Here is a 14,572-nt window from a genome sequence, read left to right as displayed (position 1 = left end):
GGTTAGATCAAGATAAGTTAGATGAAGTTAGGTGAAATTAGGTTAAGTTAAATCAGGTTAAGTCAGGTCAGGTCAGGTATGTGGAATTCATCAAAAGGAGAATTACTTGGGATGAAAATATTAATCAAGCAATCTTTGGTGGTTGAATATTGCTTAGAAGTAACATCACTACCTAAAACACGAACTCATAAGAAACACATTCCCATTATTTTTGACAAGCAAGACACAATACACGGAAAAATTCACTGCTACACCTGAAATAAAAGGGAAGAGAAAAGAAAAAGAGACATTACTGTAATATTTTTATTTGTATACCTGAGACACGTAATCTGACCACTACACCTGTAACCTGAGGCACTAACCCGGAAACGATGATGGCTCCTCCCCCAAAACACACACACACACACACACACACACACACACACACACACACACACACACACACACACACACACATTATCTAGGAGTATACACCGGTTCAGGCACGTGTTCTAAAAATGATCACAGCGCGGACATGGGTAATCTGGACACACATGAAACCAACACACATTCCACAGCTGGCTATGATACACCACACTGACACTGAATTGACAGCTATGCAAGGAAAAAAAAAAAGAAAAGAAAGGCACAAAGCTTACATCTAGCGGGAGTGCACGTGGCAAGCAGTAACGATTGAAGGAAGTCGGGGAATCAATGAGCTGCATGAATAAACAGGCGACTTAGCGAAAATACGACGAGGATTTTCTTTGAATCGCTTTTTCATCGCCTCATCAATAAAGTGCCAGTGGGGATGACGCACTTACCCAACCGCTTCACAAGACTTATAAAAGGAATGAGAGTAAATAAAATACACTGGTTGAGTTGTTCTTGTGCTCATCCTGTGTTTGTCTGTGTTCCTATGCAAATGTGGTAACTGTAGTGACTTGGATAGGACAAAATATGACGGGTTCTGAGTGGCCAAAGGTAGATTTCAAGAGAGATAAGATATTGGTTCTCAAATAGTGGTGGATGAATGGAATACACCCAGTAATCAGATTCAGTGCCGAGTTATTACGGAGCTTTAAAAGAACATTAGACAAATTTATGGATGAGGATGATAGGTGGGAAGAGCAAGGCATATTTCACACAGGGACTGCCACGTGTAGACCTGATGGCTTCTTGCAGCTTCTCTTATATTCTTAAATCAAATACAATTGGCATCAAACATCAATAAAAGGAGATTAGACAAATTTATGGATGAGGATAATAGATGGAAACAGGAAGGGATATTTCATACAGAAACTGCCACGTGTAGACCCAATGGCTTCTTGTAACTTCCTTACGTCCTGATGTTATCAAATTAAGTTACAAATGCCATCAGTTAGGTGCCTCAGGTTACAGGTGTAGTGGTCAGACGTGTCCCAGGTATACGAATAAAAATCTTAAGGTAATGTCTCTTTTCTTTTCTTTTCCCTTTTTTTTCAGGTGTAACAGCGAATTTTTCCGTGTATTGTGTCTTGGTTGTCAAAAATAATGGGAATGTGTTTCTTATGAGTTCGTGTTTTAGATAGTGATGTTACTTCTAAGCAATATTCAACCACCGAAGATTGTTTGATTCACATTTTCATCCCAAGTAATTCCCCTTTTGATGAATCCCAAACAAACAAGCACCCGATAAAAAGACACTCCAAGGCTACCCAAAGCGTCTTCAACCCCTCTACGACACTTAAAACGTCCTCCAGGCTGAATAATTCCCCTCCAAGGCACTACAAATGGACAGCTTCACTTTTTTTCTCGTTGTCGAAAAAATGTCAAGTTATTTACGTCTGCGGGCCTGTCTGCGTGTAGAGGGAGGCTATCGGCACACTGCTGCATAATTCGGAGCGCCGGTGGGCTGAACTGAACCGCTGCGGGATTGTTCGTTTATAGATACTCCGGTAGACAGGTAGATGATGGATGGAAGGATGGATGGAAGGATAAACTAGTAGACACATTGACAAGTACATAGACAGATAGATAATTAAACAAGTAGGCAGATATAGATAGATAGATAGATAGATAGATAGACAGACAGGTGTAGAAAAGTGAATGCATACAGAGAGATTTATATATAGATTGTTGATAAAAAGATAGATAAATAGGTAGGCAGGTAGCAGTTAAATTCATAGATTGGCTCGTATTTAAATAGACAGACAGTAGGTAGACGGATAGACAGACAGATAAATAGATAGGGATACATAGATAGACAGATATAGAGATAGACAGACAAATATAAACACATGAACGGATGACAGGCAAGAAGACAAAAAATATCCACATACATACACACACACACATACACACACAGACACAGAGACAGAGAGAGAGAGAGAGAGAGAGAGAGAGAGAGAGAGAGAGAGAGAGAGAGAGAGAGAGAGAGAGACTTCAAATTACTGTACTATAAATACCAACCTGAGCATTACAATAGACTCACCACCACCACCACCACCATCACCACCACCACCACCACCACCACCACCACCACTCCTTGCCTCACCTGCACCGGCGCGCGTCTAATTAAAGAGATTACCTGCAGCGCCGCGTGACCCACGTGACCTGACGCATCTGACCCGACCTGGCGTGAGGGGAGTGTCGCCTTGCATGTGACCCGCGGGAGGGAGGAGGAGGAGGAGGAGGAGGAGGAGGAGGAGGAAAGAGAAACGCAATGGGGAAAGAATGGAAGGTAGGAAGAGGAAAACTGTGGAGGGAAGAAAGAATGAAGGAGAAAAAGGGAGGAGGAGAAGGAGAAAGGGAAAAGAGAAACGCGGTAGAGGAAAGAAAATGAGCGAAGGAGGGAAAGTAGGAGGAGGATTGAGAGAGAGAGAGAGAGAGAGAGAGAGAGAAATAAACAGGCAGAAACAACACTACAAACACACCAGGAGATAATAAGAGCAAGCTGAAAATAAAGAGGACACAGATAAACTACTGAAAGTGCAAGTGAAGGGAAGGGAGAGAGGGAGAGGTAGAGAGAGGGAGAGAGGAGCAGAAAGAGTAGAGGAACGAGGGAGAGGGAGAGAGAATGAGCAGCAGAAGAGGAGAGACAACAAGGGAGCGAAAGGAAAGAGTGGAAAGAGGGAAGGGGAGTGTGTGTGTGTGTGTGTGTGTGTGTGTGTGTGTGTGTGTGTGTGTGTGTGTGTTTTCCTCCTCCTATTTCTCTCTCTCTCGCCGTTTTCTTTTTTTATCTACTAATCTATCCATCCTTCTCTCTATTTAATTACAAACTAAGTCTTTATGTTCACTTGTCTATATATCTATCTATTTCTCAGCACGGATTAACACACACACACACACACACACACACACACACACACACACACACACACACACTCTCTCTCTCTCTCTCTCTAAAATAAATATCTGGACAAGACAAAAAGAAAAAAAAAAAGAAAAAGAAAACAGAGACAGACATACAGACAGACAAGACTAAACCAGACCCCAGCGTGACCTAGTCGTACACGTTCCGGACACGATTAGCACGCGTGATGGACTGCCTCCCGTGACCCAGGGCTGTTGGCTGCCGCTCCGCCCCTCGTTACCTGGCGTTAGACTCAGGCAGGTGGTGTGGTCTGGCCGCTCACCGCTTGTCCCTTAACGTAGCGGGTGAATCTTCGGCCCCCAGTCCTTCCTCCTCCTCCTCCTCCTCCTCGTTGCCCCTTGCCTTGCCTTGTTTTGCTTTGCCTCCTTTCCTTCCCCCTATTCTCTTTCTTGTTCCCTGCCTTCCTTTGACTGCCTTTCCTTCGTCCTTGCTTCCCGGTTTTCTGTTCCTCCTCTTTCTCCTCCTTGTCTTCCTTGTTCCCCCGTCTTGTCTTCCTTTACCTTCCCTTCCCTTCCTCTCCTTTTACTTCCCATTTTGCCCAATCTTGCCTTCCTCCTCCTCTCCTCTTAAACCCTAACTTCATTTTCTTCTCTTCCTTGCCCTACCTTCCCTTGCCTTACCTTGCCTTGCCTTGCCTTGCCTTTCTCCTCTCCTTTCGCCTTGTTTTGTCTTGCCTTTCTCATCCTCTCGTTTAGTTAATTTTCCTAATCTTTTTTTTTTTTTTTGCTACACGAAGTTATGATGCTTATGTTTATGGTTTTAGTTGTGTATTTTTAGCCTTTTGTCTTGTTTCGTTATGCTTTTTTAGTTTATAGGTTTATATTTTTTATGCAAGTTAGGTGAATTTGTTTCTTTGTGTTCTTGTTGTTAATCTGATCTTTTCTTTTTTTTTTCTTTTTTTTTCTGCTAACACGACGCCATGATGTTTACGATGTTTTAGTTTCGTTTTCTTATAGCCTTGTTTTTGTTTTTGTTGGTTCTTTTTATGTCTTACAAACGGTGTTGTGTATGTAGCCCAGCTGGCCTTGTGTTGCCTTATTTTTTGTTGTGTTCTTGTTCTTTTCGTGTTGAAGAGTGTGTGTGTGTCATTACGGGTTTGTGTTTAGATATGAATATTTGTCTCTCTGGCTTGTTTATACATTTGTTTGTGATTTAATAGGTAAATAGATAAGTAAGTGGGTAGATATATGGATAGACAGAGAGATAGACACACACACACACACACACACACACACACACACACACACACACACACACACACACACAGACAGACAGACAGATTGACAACTAAATAAAAAATAAATTCACAATCAGAGAAAAATAAAAGATATGAAAACAATAAAAGTAACAATTAACAAGAACCATTGATCAAGTAAATAAATGAGTGAATGCACGAATGAATACCGTACATATATGAATTAATGAATAAATGAATGAATGAATGAAGGCAGGAAGGAGGAGGAGGAGGAGGAGGAGGAGGAGGAGGAGGGGAAAGGTATGTCCACGTAGTACTTCATTGGTAATACAAGTGTAGCAGCCCCCCCTCCCCTCCCCAACCCCTCTAACCTTCCATTCCTAGCCACCAGTCCCCAAAACACTCCCTCCCTCTTCCCCTCCCCCCCTCTACTCCTTCAAAGCCCCTCCTAGTCTCTCTCTCTCTCTCTCTCTCTCTCTCTCTCTCTCTCTCTCTCTCTCTCTCTCTCTCTCTCTCTCTCTCTCTCTCTCTCTCTCTCTCTCTCCAGTGCCCCCCAAAGCCCCTCCCCCCTTTTCCCTCTTAAACCCCCTCCCCCCTCAGCCCTGATTTATGTCACGTGATCTCATCGGGAAAGTAATTATCGTCTTGACCCTGAAGCCATCGCCCACATCAAGGTCTTCGCCATTACCGTCACTGTCATCATCATTATCCTCATTATTATTATTACTATTATTATTATTATTATTATTATTATTGTTCGTGGTGGTGGTGGTGGTGGTGGTGGTGTGCTCGTCAAAATTGTTGTTATTACTTTTCCTTCTTAATTTTTCTTCCTCCTCCTCCTCCTCCTTCTCCTCCTCCTCCTCCTCTTTCTCCCCTTCCTCCTCCTCCTCCTCCTCCTCCTCCTCCACCTCTTCTTCTTCTTCTTATTCTTCTTCCTCCTCTTCCTCCTCCTCCTCCACCTCTTCTTCTTCTTCTTCTTCTTCCTCCTCTTCCTCCTCCTCCTCCACCTCTTCTTCTTCTTCCTCCTCCCTCTCCTCCATCTCCTCCTCCTCCACTTCCTCCTCCTCGTTTTCATCATTGAACAATCAAAACTAACGCACCAAATAATTTTGAAATAAAATAATACAAAGAAAAGAAAAGAGGAAGAAAATACATTCAGCAAAAGAATAAAATAAATGGGGAAAAAAAATTAAACAGAAAAGTAAACAGGAAAACAAGCCACGCAACGAACAAAATAAGCTAAAAAAAAGTAATAGTAATAACCACAACAGCAAACGACGTAACAACCTAACCTAACCTATACTGCAAATACGAAGTCACACACACACAAACACACACACATAACTACATAAATATAAAACAACATAAACACCCCACCATTCCTCCGCCTATGCGCGCACACACACACACACACACACACACACGTGATAACAACAATAACCACAACATTTTTTTCATACAACAGCCACAGGTAGAAAGAAAAATAAAGAAAAATAAAAGCAAATAAAAGTAGTAAATAAAAATAAAATAAAATTGTCAAAAGTAAAGAAAGGAGGTAAGAAAAATATTAAGGAGAAGAAAAGGTAAGTCTTGACATATATTTGAGACAGGTACGTTTCAGAGAGAGAGAGAGAGAGAGAGAGAGAGAGAGAGAGAGAGAGAGAGAGAGAGAGAGAGAGAGAGAGAGAGAGAGAGAGAGAGAGAGACATGCAAAGGAATACTCAGACATAGAAGAAAAAAAAAACATCAAAGAAACACACAGAAACAAGGAACGCGAAAGAACAAAACACACACACACACACACACACACACACACACACACACACACACAAGAGAGAGAGAGAAAAGTATAAACACACAGATAAAACAGACAAACACGAGAAAAACAAACTCATGAACCTACTCTTTGATGTTTCGTTAACAGACTAAACACAAACACAAGCCAACCTTCCACCTAACATTTCCTCGCAGACCCAAACAGGAACAAACAAGACTATATTCTAAATCACTTCTGCGCCGCATCTCCACGACATTCAAAAGGCTCTAGTTGAAATTAAACTGAAGACTTTTGAGAGTGTTTTTATGGTTCCAGTGACAGATTAACAAGACTTCTACATTATCAACTGGCGAATCAAAGTAACACGGATTTTTAAGGTTGCTTTGATGGTTGTAGGAACAGATTAACAAGATTTCTACATTATGAACAGAAGAGCGTTTTTGGGAAACCAGGCTAATCGTCTTTGTGGCCTTTGAAAATAGTCGTGGTGAGGAAACAAAGCACTTCAAGGGTGTTCTCATGGTTCTCCTAACGGATTACCAAGATTTCTACATTATTAACAGAAGTATTCGCGAGAACAAAGCATTTCTAAGGGTGTTTTTATGATTCTAGCGACAGATTACCAAGATTTCTAGATTATTTACAGAAGCAGTCGTGAGAACCCGTCCATGCGTCGCTGTGGCCTTAGAAAATAGTCTTAATGAGAGAGCAAAGCGGTTCACTAGACGACCCGCTGAGAGAGAGAGAGAGAGAGAGAGAGAGAGAGAGAGAGAGAGAGAGAGAGAGAGAGAGAGAGAGAGAGAGAGAGAGAGAGAGAGAGCTTCCTTTCCGTGTCTGTAGGATATATAGACCTGAAGACGCTCCCTTCCCCTCCACCCCCCTCCGCTCACATCAAACGCTTGACCTGCTTCTCTTGTTTGTTCGTGAGGCGTGAGGCGACTATGCCCCGCCACGCCGCCTCCCAGAACCTGTGTGTCGCGGGTCTGGGAAGTGTAATGGTGTTAGTGGATTGTCGCGTGTTTGGTGTGCTGTCTTGTAGGTGATCTTGTGTTCTTGGTTCGTATCCCGTTAGTTAATTTAGTTGAGGTTTTATGTGTTATTGGATGATATGAACGAAGTAATTAATAATCTGAATATCTAACTTATTAACTATACAACTAAATAAAGAGGTAACTAATTCTCTCCCTCTCTCTATCTCTCTCATTCTTCCTCTCTCCCTCTCTCTCTCTCTCTCTCTCTCTCTCTAGTATGTACATCCGACTAAACGAAGGACACACAAGCGTAGATGCTAAAAATAAACTGGTGAGAACGTTTACCAAGGAATGAGACGACAGTAACATGTTACACACCTACCACTTCAACACTGCAACCCTGACCTGTCTGCTGCCACCCGGTCACCTCGCTACCCTACACGCTAAATATCAACCACTACAATAACTTTTACTGAGAAGTGTGAAAGTGACAGTAACACATGCAGTCATATCCTAATACTGATCTTGAATAGCCTTGCCTGTGTGCATCCTATCTTAATATCCTGGCTGCTAAAAAAATAAGATAATAACGAGTAAATAAGATGAATAAATAATGATAGAAAAAATTAAATGATCTGGCTGCTAAAAAAAAGTAAGTGAATAACAAGGAAATAAGATGAATAAATAATGATAAAAAAAACACTTAAAAGACGTTTAGCGTGACAATTACAGTAACGTAAACACCTTTCACTCTAATACTAACCTTAACTAACCTATTTGAAACCAGCCAAACTAAATACTCTAAATGCTAATAAGTAAAATAAAATAATACTAAAAAAGAAAAAAAAACGCTGAAATAATGTTTACCGAGGAAATATGATCGTAAAAGTAACAAAAACACCTTTCGCTCTAATATCAATCATAACTAGCCTATTTGAACCCAGACAAACTAAATACCGTAGATGCTAACAAATAAATAAATAAACAAATAAACAAATAAATAAATAAATAAACACTAAATTAACGTTTACCGAGGAAGAGTGACAATAGCAGCAACACAAACATCCCTACACCCGAACACTGTGACCTTGACTACCTCACCTGCACCCAGTCAACCTGAACACGCGGTGACCTTGGCGCTGCATACCTGTGCCTTCCAATTGGGTTCGTGAAATTCCCCTCCGCGTGTCAGGCACAGGTACTGACACGCGGACAAACACGTAGACACGCCCCGAGCACGTGAGGCGGAAGAAATGGAGAGCGTGACAGAAGCTTTTGCGCGTAAAAGTAGTAAGTTTAATAAGAAGTGCCCTGGTTGTAAATTTGGCGACTGAAGGGGGGGAAGAGGAGTCGTGGCTGCAATTCAACATGGTGGTAGTACATTTTACGTGAAGAAAAGTACGGTAGTGTAGTGTAACAGTTAGCACATGCCCCCAAGGTTTACTTTTTTCTCTCTCGATTTTAACGTATCTAACCTACTACCTACTACTACTTCTACTACTGCTACTACTAACCTACTACCGATACACTCCCTTCAAAACCAGAGAAGTGTTGAACAGCCGGCAGATCACAGGACTTACTACACATACACATACACAGTGAGACAAAGAGCACGGTGTTATTCGATTTTCATCCAAGACAGTCTATAGGGAAAGAGCCTTCAGAAAACTATTTAAGGAAAGAGGATCGAGGGGGAAACAAAATGAGGGAGGGATGAAATTGTGTTAGAATAGGAAAGGATGGGAGACACAGAAGAAGGAAGATAGAAGGGACAGAAACAAGATAGAGAGATGAAGTTGCTTTAGAACTACAAAGGATGGGAGTCACTGAGGAAGATGACAGAGACAGAAACAACTGGAGGAGACTCGTACATGATGCCAACCCTTGAAAACGGCGAAAGGGGAAGAAAACAGAAGGGAAACTCGTCGTGAAGGATGCAACCTCGTGTTCTTATGTTCTTATTAAACGTTTCAGCGCCTTTCCTCACCAACTTTTAAGAGGTTTTAGTGGGAGTTACTGGGGTTTTGTAGGGGAGTTTTGGTGGGAGGTATTTGAGTTTTCCAGGGTGTTTTAATGATTGTAGAAGTAGTTTAGGTGACAGTCTACGTTCTTCAGGGCAATAAACACTCGAGAGAATCAAAATATTAATCTCTGTGGGCTTTGAGAGAGAGAGAGAGAGAGAGAGAGAGAGAGAGAGAGAGAGAGAGAGAGAGAGAGAGAGAGAGAGAGAGAGAGGAAAAGACACAGAGAAAAAAAAAGTACAACGATCAAGAATACAAACCACTGAGTTATGATAATAGCTACGAGGAAAGATTAACACGCACCTTCACAAATGCAATGCGCTTGATGGTACATTTCGCGTTGGCAAGAGGAGTTATAGGGAAGGGTGACGTGAAGAAAGGGTGAACGTGAAGAAAGGGTGGCTGTGAAGGGTGGCCATGAAGGGTGACGTCAAGGAAAGGTGCCCGTGAAGGAAGGGTGACCACGAAAGGTGCCCGAGAAGGAAGGGTGGCTGTGAAGGGTGAAGTGAAGGAAGGGTGCCCGTGAATGAAGGGTGACCGTGAGGAATATCGCTAATGGTTGTTAGGAAGAGGGAATGAGTCTTTACAAAATACGAGTACAAGGAGGAATTCAAAAGCTTGCAGTCGCTTTGAGGATAATGCGATCTTTGTTGTATATATTTTTCTTCTTTTTCCCTTTCCAAGGTTTATATACAAGGCTGATATGAGGAAATGATAATGTGTTACAACCATTTATGTATTTTTAATGTTTTTTTTTAGTTTATATACAAGATTGTGGTACTGTTCATGAAAAAAAAAGATACGAATATAGGACATTTTCATAAGATCTAGAGAGAGAGAGAGAGAGAGAGAGAGAGAGAGAGAGAGAGAGAGAGAGAGAGAGAGAGAGAGAGAGAGAGAGAAACGTATGAGAATATACAATTTCCACGCAATATTCCATTTTTTATTTATTTATTCGTTTATTACATGTTTCTTTCCTGTGACGCCATAAAGGACCCAAAAATATTCAGCGACAAGGTAATGGTTGCCACGAAAGACGAATATACAAACATAAAGAACACAATGGAAGAATCAGAGAGAAGCAGACGTCAGGAGCGGAAAGCAATCTCCATTCTTCCTGTTCTCCTGCGTGCCTTGACCGTCACCGTGTAAGAGAAGGACTAAACATATACACAGCGTGAAGGCAATACGAGGCCATGCTACGAGAGAAGAAATCTACAAAACATACGGGAGAAACTGAGAAAGAAGAAGAAAAAAAAAGTATCGTGCAATCTTCGTATATTTTTATCTTTTATTTTTTTTATTTTTTTTTTCGTGTTGGAGTGAATGTTTTTATGTAACGCTGCGGTAATGTTTGTCACGCAGGAACTCAAGACCAGAGAGAAAACGGCAGCAACTTCAGGACTGCGTCGAAGATGTATTCGAAAGTTAAAAGCACTAATTGTGAAGTGTTGCGAGAGGTTTAAGACTGGTAACTGACTGATGGTGATTTACTAAGTGTTTTCATCATTTTAACTTTTTTTTTTTTCTGTAGGGGGATTTTTTCATATTTTTTTCTACGAGGATTTTTAACGTTTAGAGTTTTGTAACGTTTTAAATTGTTTAAGAGGTAATTTTAATATGACAATGACGACAAGTACTATGATCTTTTTTTGTAATTACACTTAGGGAAAATAAAAGAATAAAGAAGATAATTAATTCATACAAGTAAATTAAGATAATTTTGAGGTTCTTCATGATTTTAATATATTTTTTTGTTTCTCGAAACACTAATGAGCAAAAGTAATAACATGACTAATCAAACTTAAGGAAAATGAAGTGTAAAGAAAGATAATCAACTTAACCCTCTCACAGGTATTTGGTACACCTTACCTTAAAATTAATACCAACCACTCTGAGACATCGTTTCTTGTTCCACAGCCACCTCCAAAACGCTGAGCTCACCGGAAAATTACAAAACCTATTTTTTTTTTTTATCCCCTTCTTAACTGCAGATGCTTATCAACAACCCGTGCATTGCTTACTCTGAAGTGTTGTATATCACAGTGAAGAATTTAAGTCGATCATTTCAAGGTCATTCTCACGTGGGGATTTCACGTTTGTAAGAGTTTATTATTTACAATAGAGGAAAGTATCGACACGTGCTCTTAAAGCCGAGATACCAGAAGTGTAAGAAAGAAAACGTGAAACACCAAACGAAAGTCAAGGTCAAGAGCGCGAGGAACATAGAAAACGAGTAGTAACTGACATTAGGTGACTTCTTTTACTGGCCAATAAAAAAAAAAAAAAGGAATAAAAAAAGTAATACGAAGCAGTAAAGGAATAGTGTTTTTGTTCGCTATAAAAAAACAAAAATGTAATTGGTAAGGAAGGAGTAATGAGAGTACGAAGAATAAGATGATGAATTAATGTGAGAGGAAGCAAGGAAGGCAGGAAGGAAAGAAAAGAGAGAGGGAGGAAGTAAAGAAGGAAAGAGAATAAAAGAAATGAAGAAAAGAAGAAATAAAGAAAGAAAGAAGGCAGGAAAGAAAGCTAAATAAATAGAGAAAGAGGGAGGGAGGGAGGAAAGAATGAATGGAAAGAAAGCAGGAAAGAAGAAAGGAGGCGAGGAAGAGAAAGAAGGGAAAACAAGGAAAAAGAAAAAAGAAAAGGAAGGGAGGAAGGAATTAGTATGAAAAAAATGAAAGGAAGGAAGGAAAGCGGAGAGAAAAAAAAGATGGAAAAATGGAGGGAAGGAAGAAATTAAGGAACGAAGAAAGGAAATGATAATGAAAAAAATAAAAGAAAGGAAAGAAGTAATAACACAAGGGCAAACATAAAATGACAATAACGTAAAGATGTAACACGGAAAATGAAATAAAACAAGGAAGTGAGCGTAATAAAGAATGTGTGTGTGTGTGTGTGTGTGTGTGTGTGTGTGTGTGTGTGTGTGTGTGTGTGTGTGTGTTACAGAGTGCCATATTAATCACACAAGTGCATGATACGTGTGTGTGATTTGTTGTCTCCGCCACTCAGGTGAAACAGGTGAGGAAACTTCCCGCAAACATGACGAAGAATTACAAAACACACAAACACACACACACACACACACACACACACTCTCTCTCTCTCTCTCTCTCTCTTTACCTTAGAACACGCCTGAAATTTCAACCTACTCTCTTACCCATCTCTTTTTCTTTCTCCTTAACTAACTTCCTAACTTTCTTCCTAATCTGAAATATCTACATTTTCAATCCTTTCTTTTCTTTGTCCCCACCTTCCCCCAAGAAAAAATTAAATAACTACATTCTTATTATTTTCTAACTCCACCTATAAAAAAAAGTCTTATTCACTTACACTCTTAACTCTTTCTTTTCTTTTTTCCTTACTTCCCCCCCCCAAAAAAAAAAATAAATAACCTCAAATATTTACACTCAACTCTTTTCTTTCTTTTTTTCCACCTTCCCCCAAGAAGAACTGAAATATCTACATTCTTGATCTTTCCTTTTCTTTCTTCCTAACTTCCCCCCTCCCCCCCAAAGAAAAAACGCCTAAATTACCTACTCTTAACCCTTTCTTTTCCTTTCTTCCTAACTTTCCCCAAGAAAAAAATCAAAGAAAAAGTTGATCCCACAAAAAACTAATGGCAAAGACTGAACATGTTAAAAGTGATATAAGTTTTTGTTTTTCATTAATACTCTTACCCTCTCTTGCCCCCTCCCCATTTCCTCTATATAAAAAAAAATAAAAATGAATAAATAAATAAAATAAAAATCCTACAACAAACGAAAGACAAAAATTAAAACATGAAAAGATAACATAACTTTTCCACTAACTTTTACCACCACCACCACCACCACCACCTGCGTGACCTGCCACCCTGCCGCCCCCTAACCACTACCACTATTGCTTCAAGGTCAAGACAGTACGGTAGTTAGTAAAATCTATTGCGTAATGGAATCACTGACTGGTACGAGGAACTGCGCCTAGAATGTTAGCGTGCGAGAGAGAGAGAGAGAGAGAGAGAGAGAGAGAGAGAGAGAGAGAGAGAGAGAGAGAGAGAGAGAGAGAGAGAGAGAGAGAGAGAGAGAGAGAGAGAGAGAGAGAGAGAGAGAGAGAGAGAGAGAGAGTGGCATGGCAGAAGTGAAGGAAAGAAGGGAGAGAGGTAAACGTGCATGGAATATGTTAGTTAAGTTAGGTCAGGTTAAGTTAGGTTAAGTTACGTTAGGTTAGGTTAGGCTAGGGGTGGGAGAGGGAGAGGGGGGAAGGGACAGAAAGGAAGGAAAGGAAAGAAACGCATGGAAAGGTGTCTGGGAAATGTTAGGTTAGGTTAGGTTAGGTTACGTTAGGTTAAGGTTATTGGTGGAGGGAAGAGAGTGAAGGAGGGATGGAAGGAAAGGAAATAAGGGGAAAAAATAAAGTATGGAAAAATACCTGAAATAAAAATATTGTGATTGTAAGAAGGAGAAATTGTACACTAAATAATATCTTGTGAGGTGAGGTTAGGTGAGAGAGAGAGAGAGAGAGAGGGGGGGATGGAAGGAGTGATGAAGGGACAGAAAGAAAAAGAAAAAAAAATGGTATGGTAGCGTGAATGGAATAGGAAGGTTGTGATTGCAAGGCAGAGAAAAGTACATTAGATCATTTCGTGTGTGCTAGTAATTTAGTGTGACGCTAGGTTAGGTTAGGGGAGGAGCAGAGAGGAGGAGGAGGGACAGAAGGGAATGAAAAGAGGGAGAAAGAAATGGAAGCGTGTCTGGAATAGGTAGATTGTGGATGTAAGGCAGAGAAAAGTACATTAGATAATATCGTGTGTGTGTGTGTGTGTGTGTGTGTGTGTGTGTGTGTGTGTGTGTGTGTGTGTTACCTAAGATCAATTAGTGTAACAATCAAGAACACGCTCAGGTAACATTTAAAGATGTTTCTTGTATTACCGTGTGTGTGTGTGTGTGTGTGTGTGTGTGTGTAATCGCAATGTTACGCGTCGACGGTCTTCCTATCACCTGTCGTGCTAACAAAGGGCGTCTCGTTACGTTAGCGTTACGTGCACGTGGCGTCACTGCTTTTTTTCTTTCCCATGACCATCTACAAGTTTTAAGACATTTCTGCACTATTCTCTTAAATCATTCTGTAGCGTAAGATACTAAAATCGAACTTAGTATTCACCCGCTCTCTCTATTTTTTTTTTTTTTTCTTCCCATAATCATTAAGTTTTAAGGCATATACTTTAGTACAACGCTCTTCAATTCTTCTGTAGCGTAAACAAATACAAAAATCTCTCGTTATTTTTTT

The sequence above is a fragment of the Scylla paramamosain genome, chromosome 29 (assembly GCF_035594125.1).
Source record: "Scylla paramamosain isolate STU-SP2022 chromosome 29, ASM3559412v1, whole genome shotgun sequence".
In the NCBI taxonomy this organism is placed as follows: Eukaryota; Metazoa; Arthropoda; class Malacostraca; order Decapoda; family Portunidae; genus Scylla; species Scylla paramamosain.
This window is presented reverse-complemented; position numbering follows the sequence as displayed.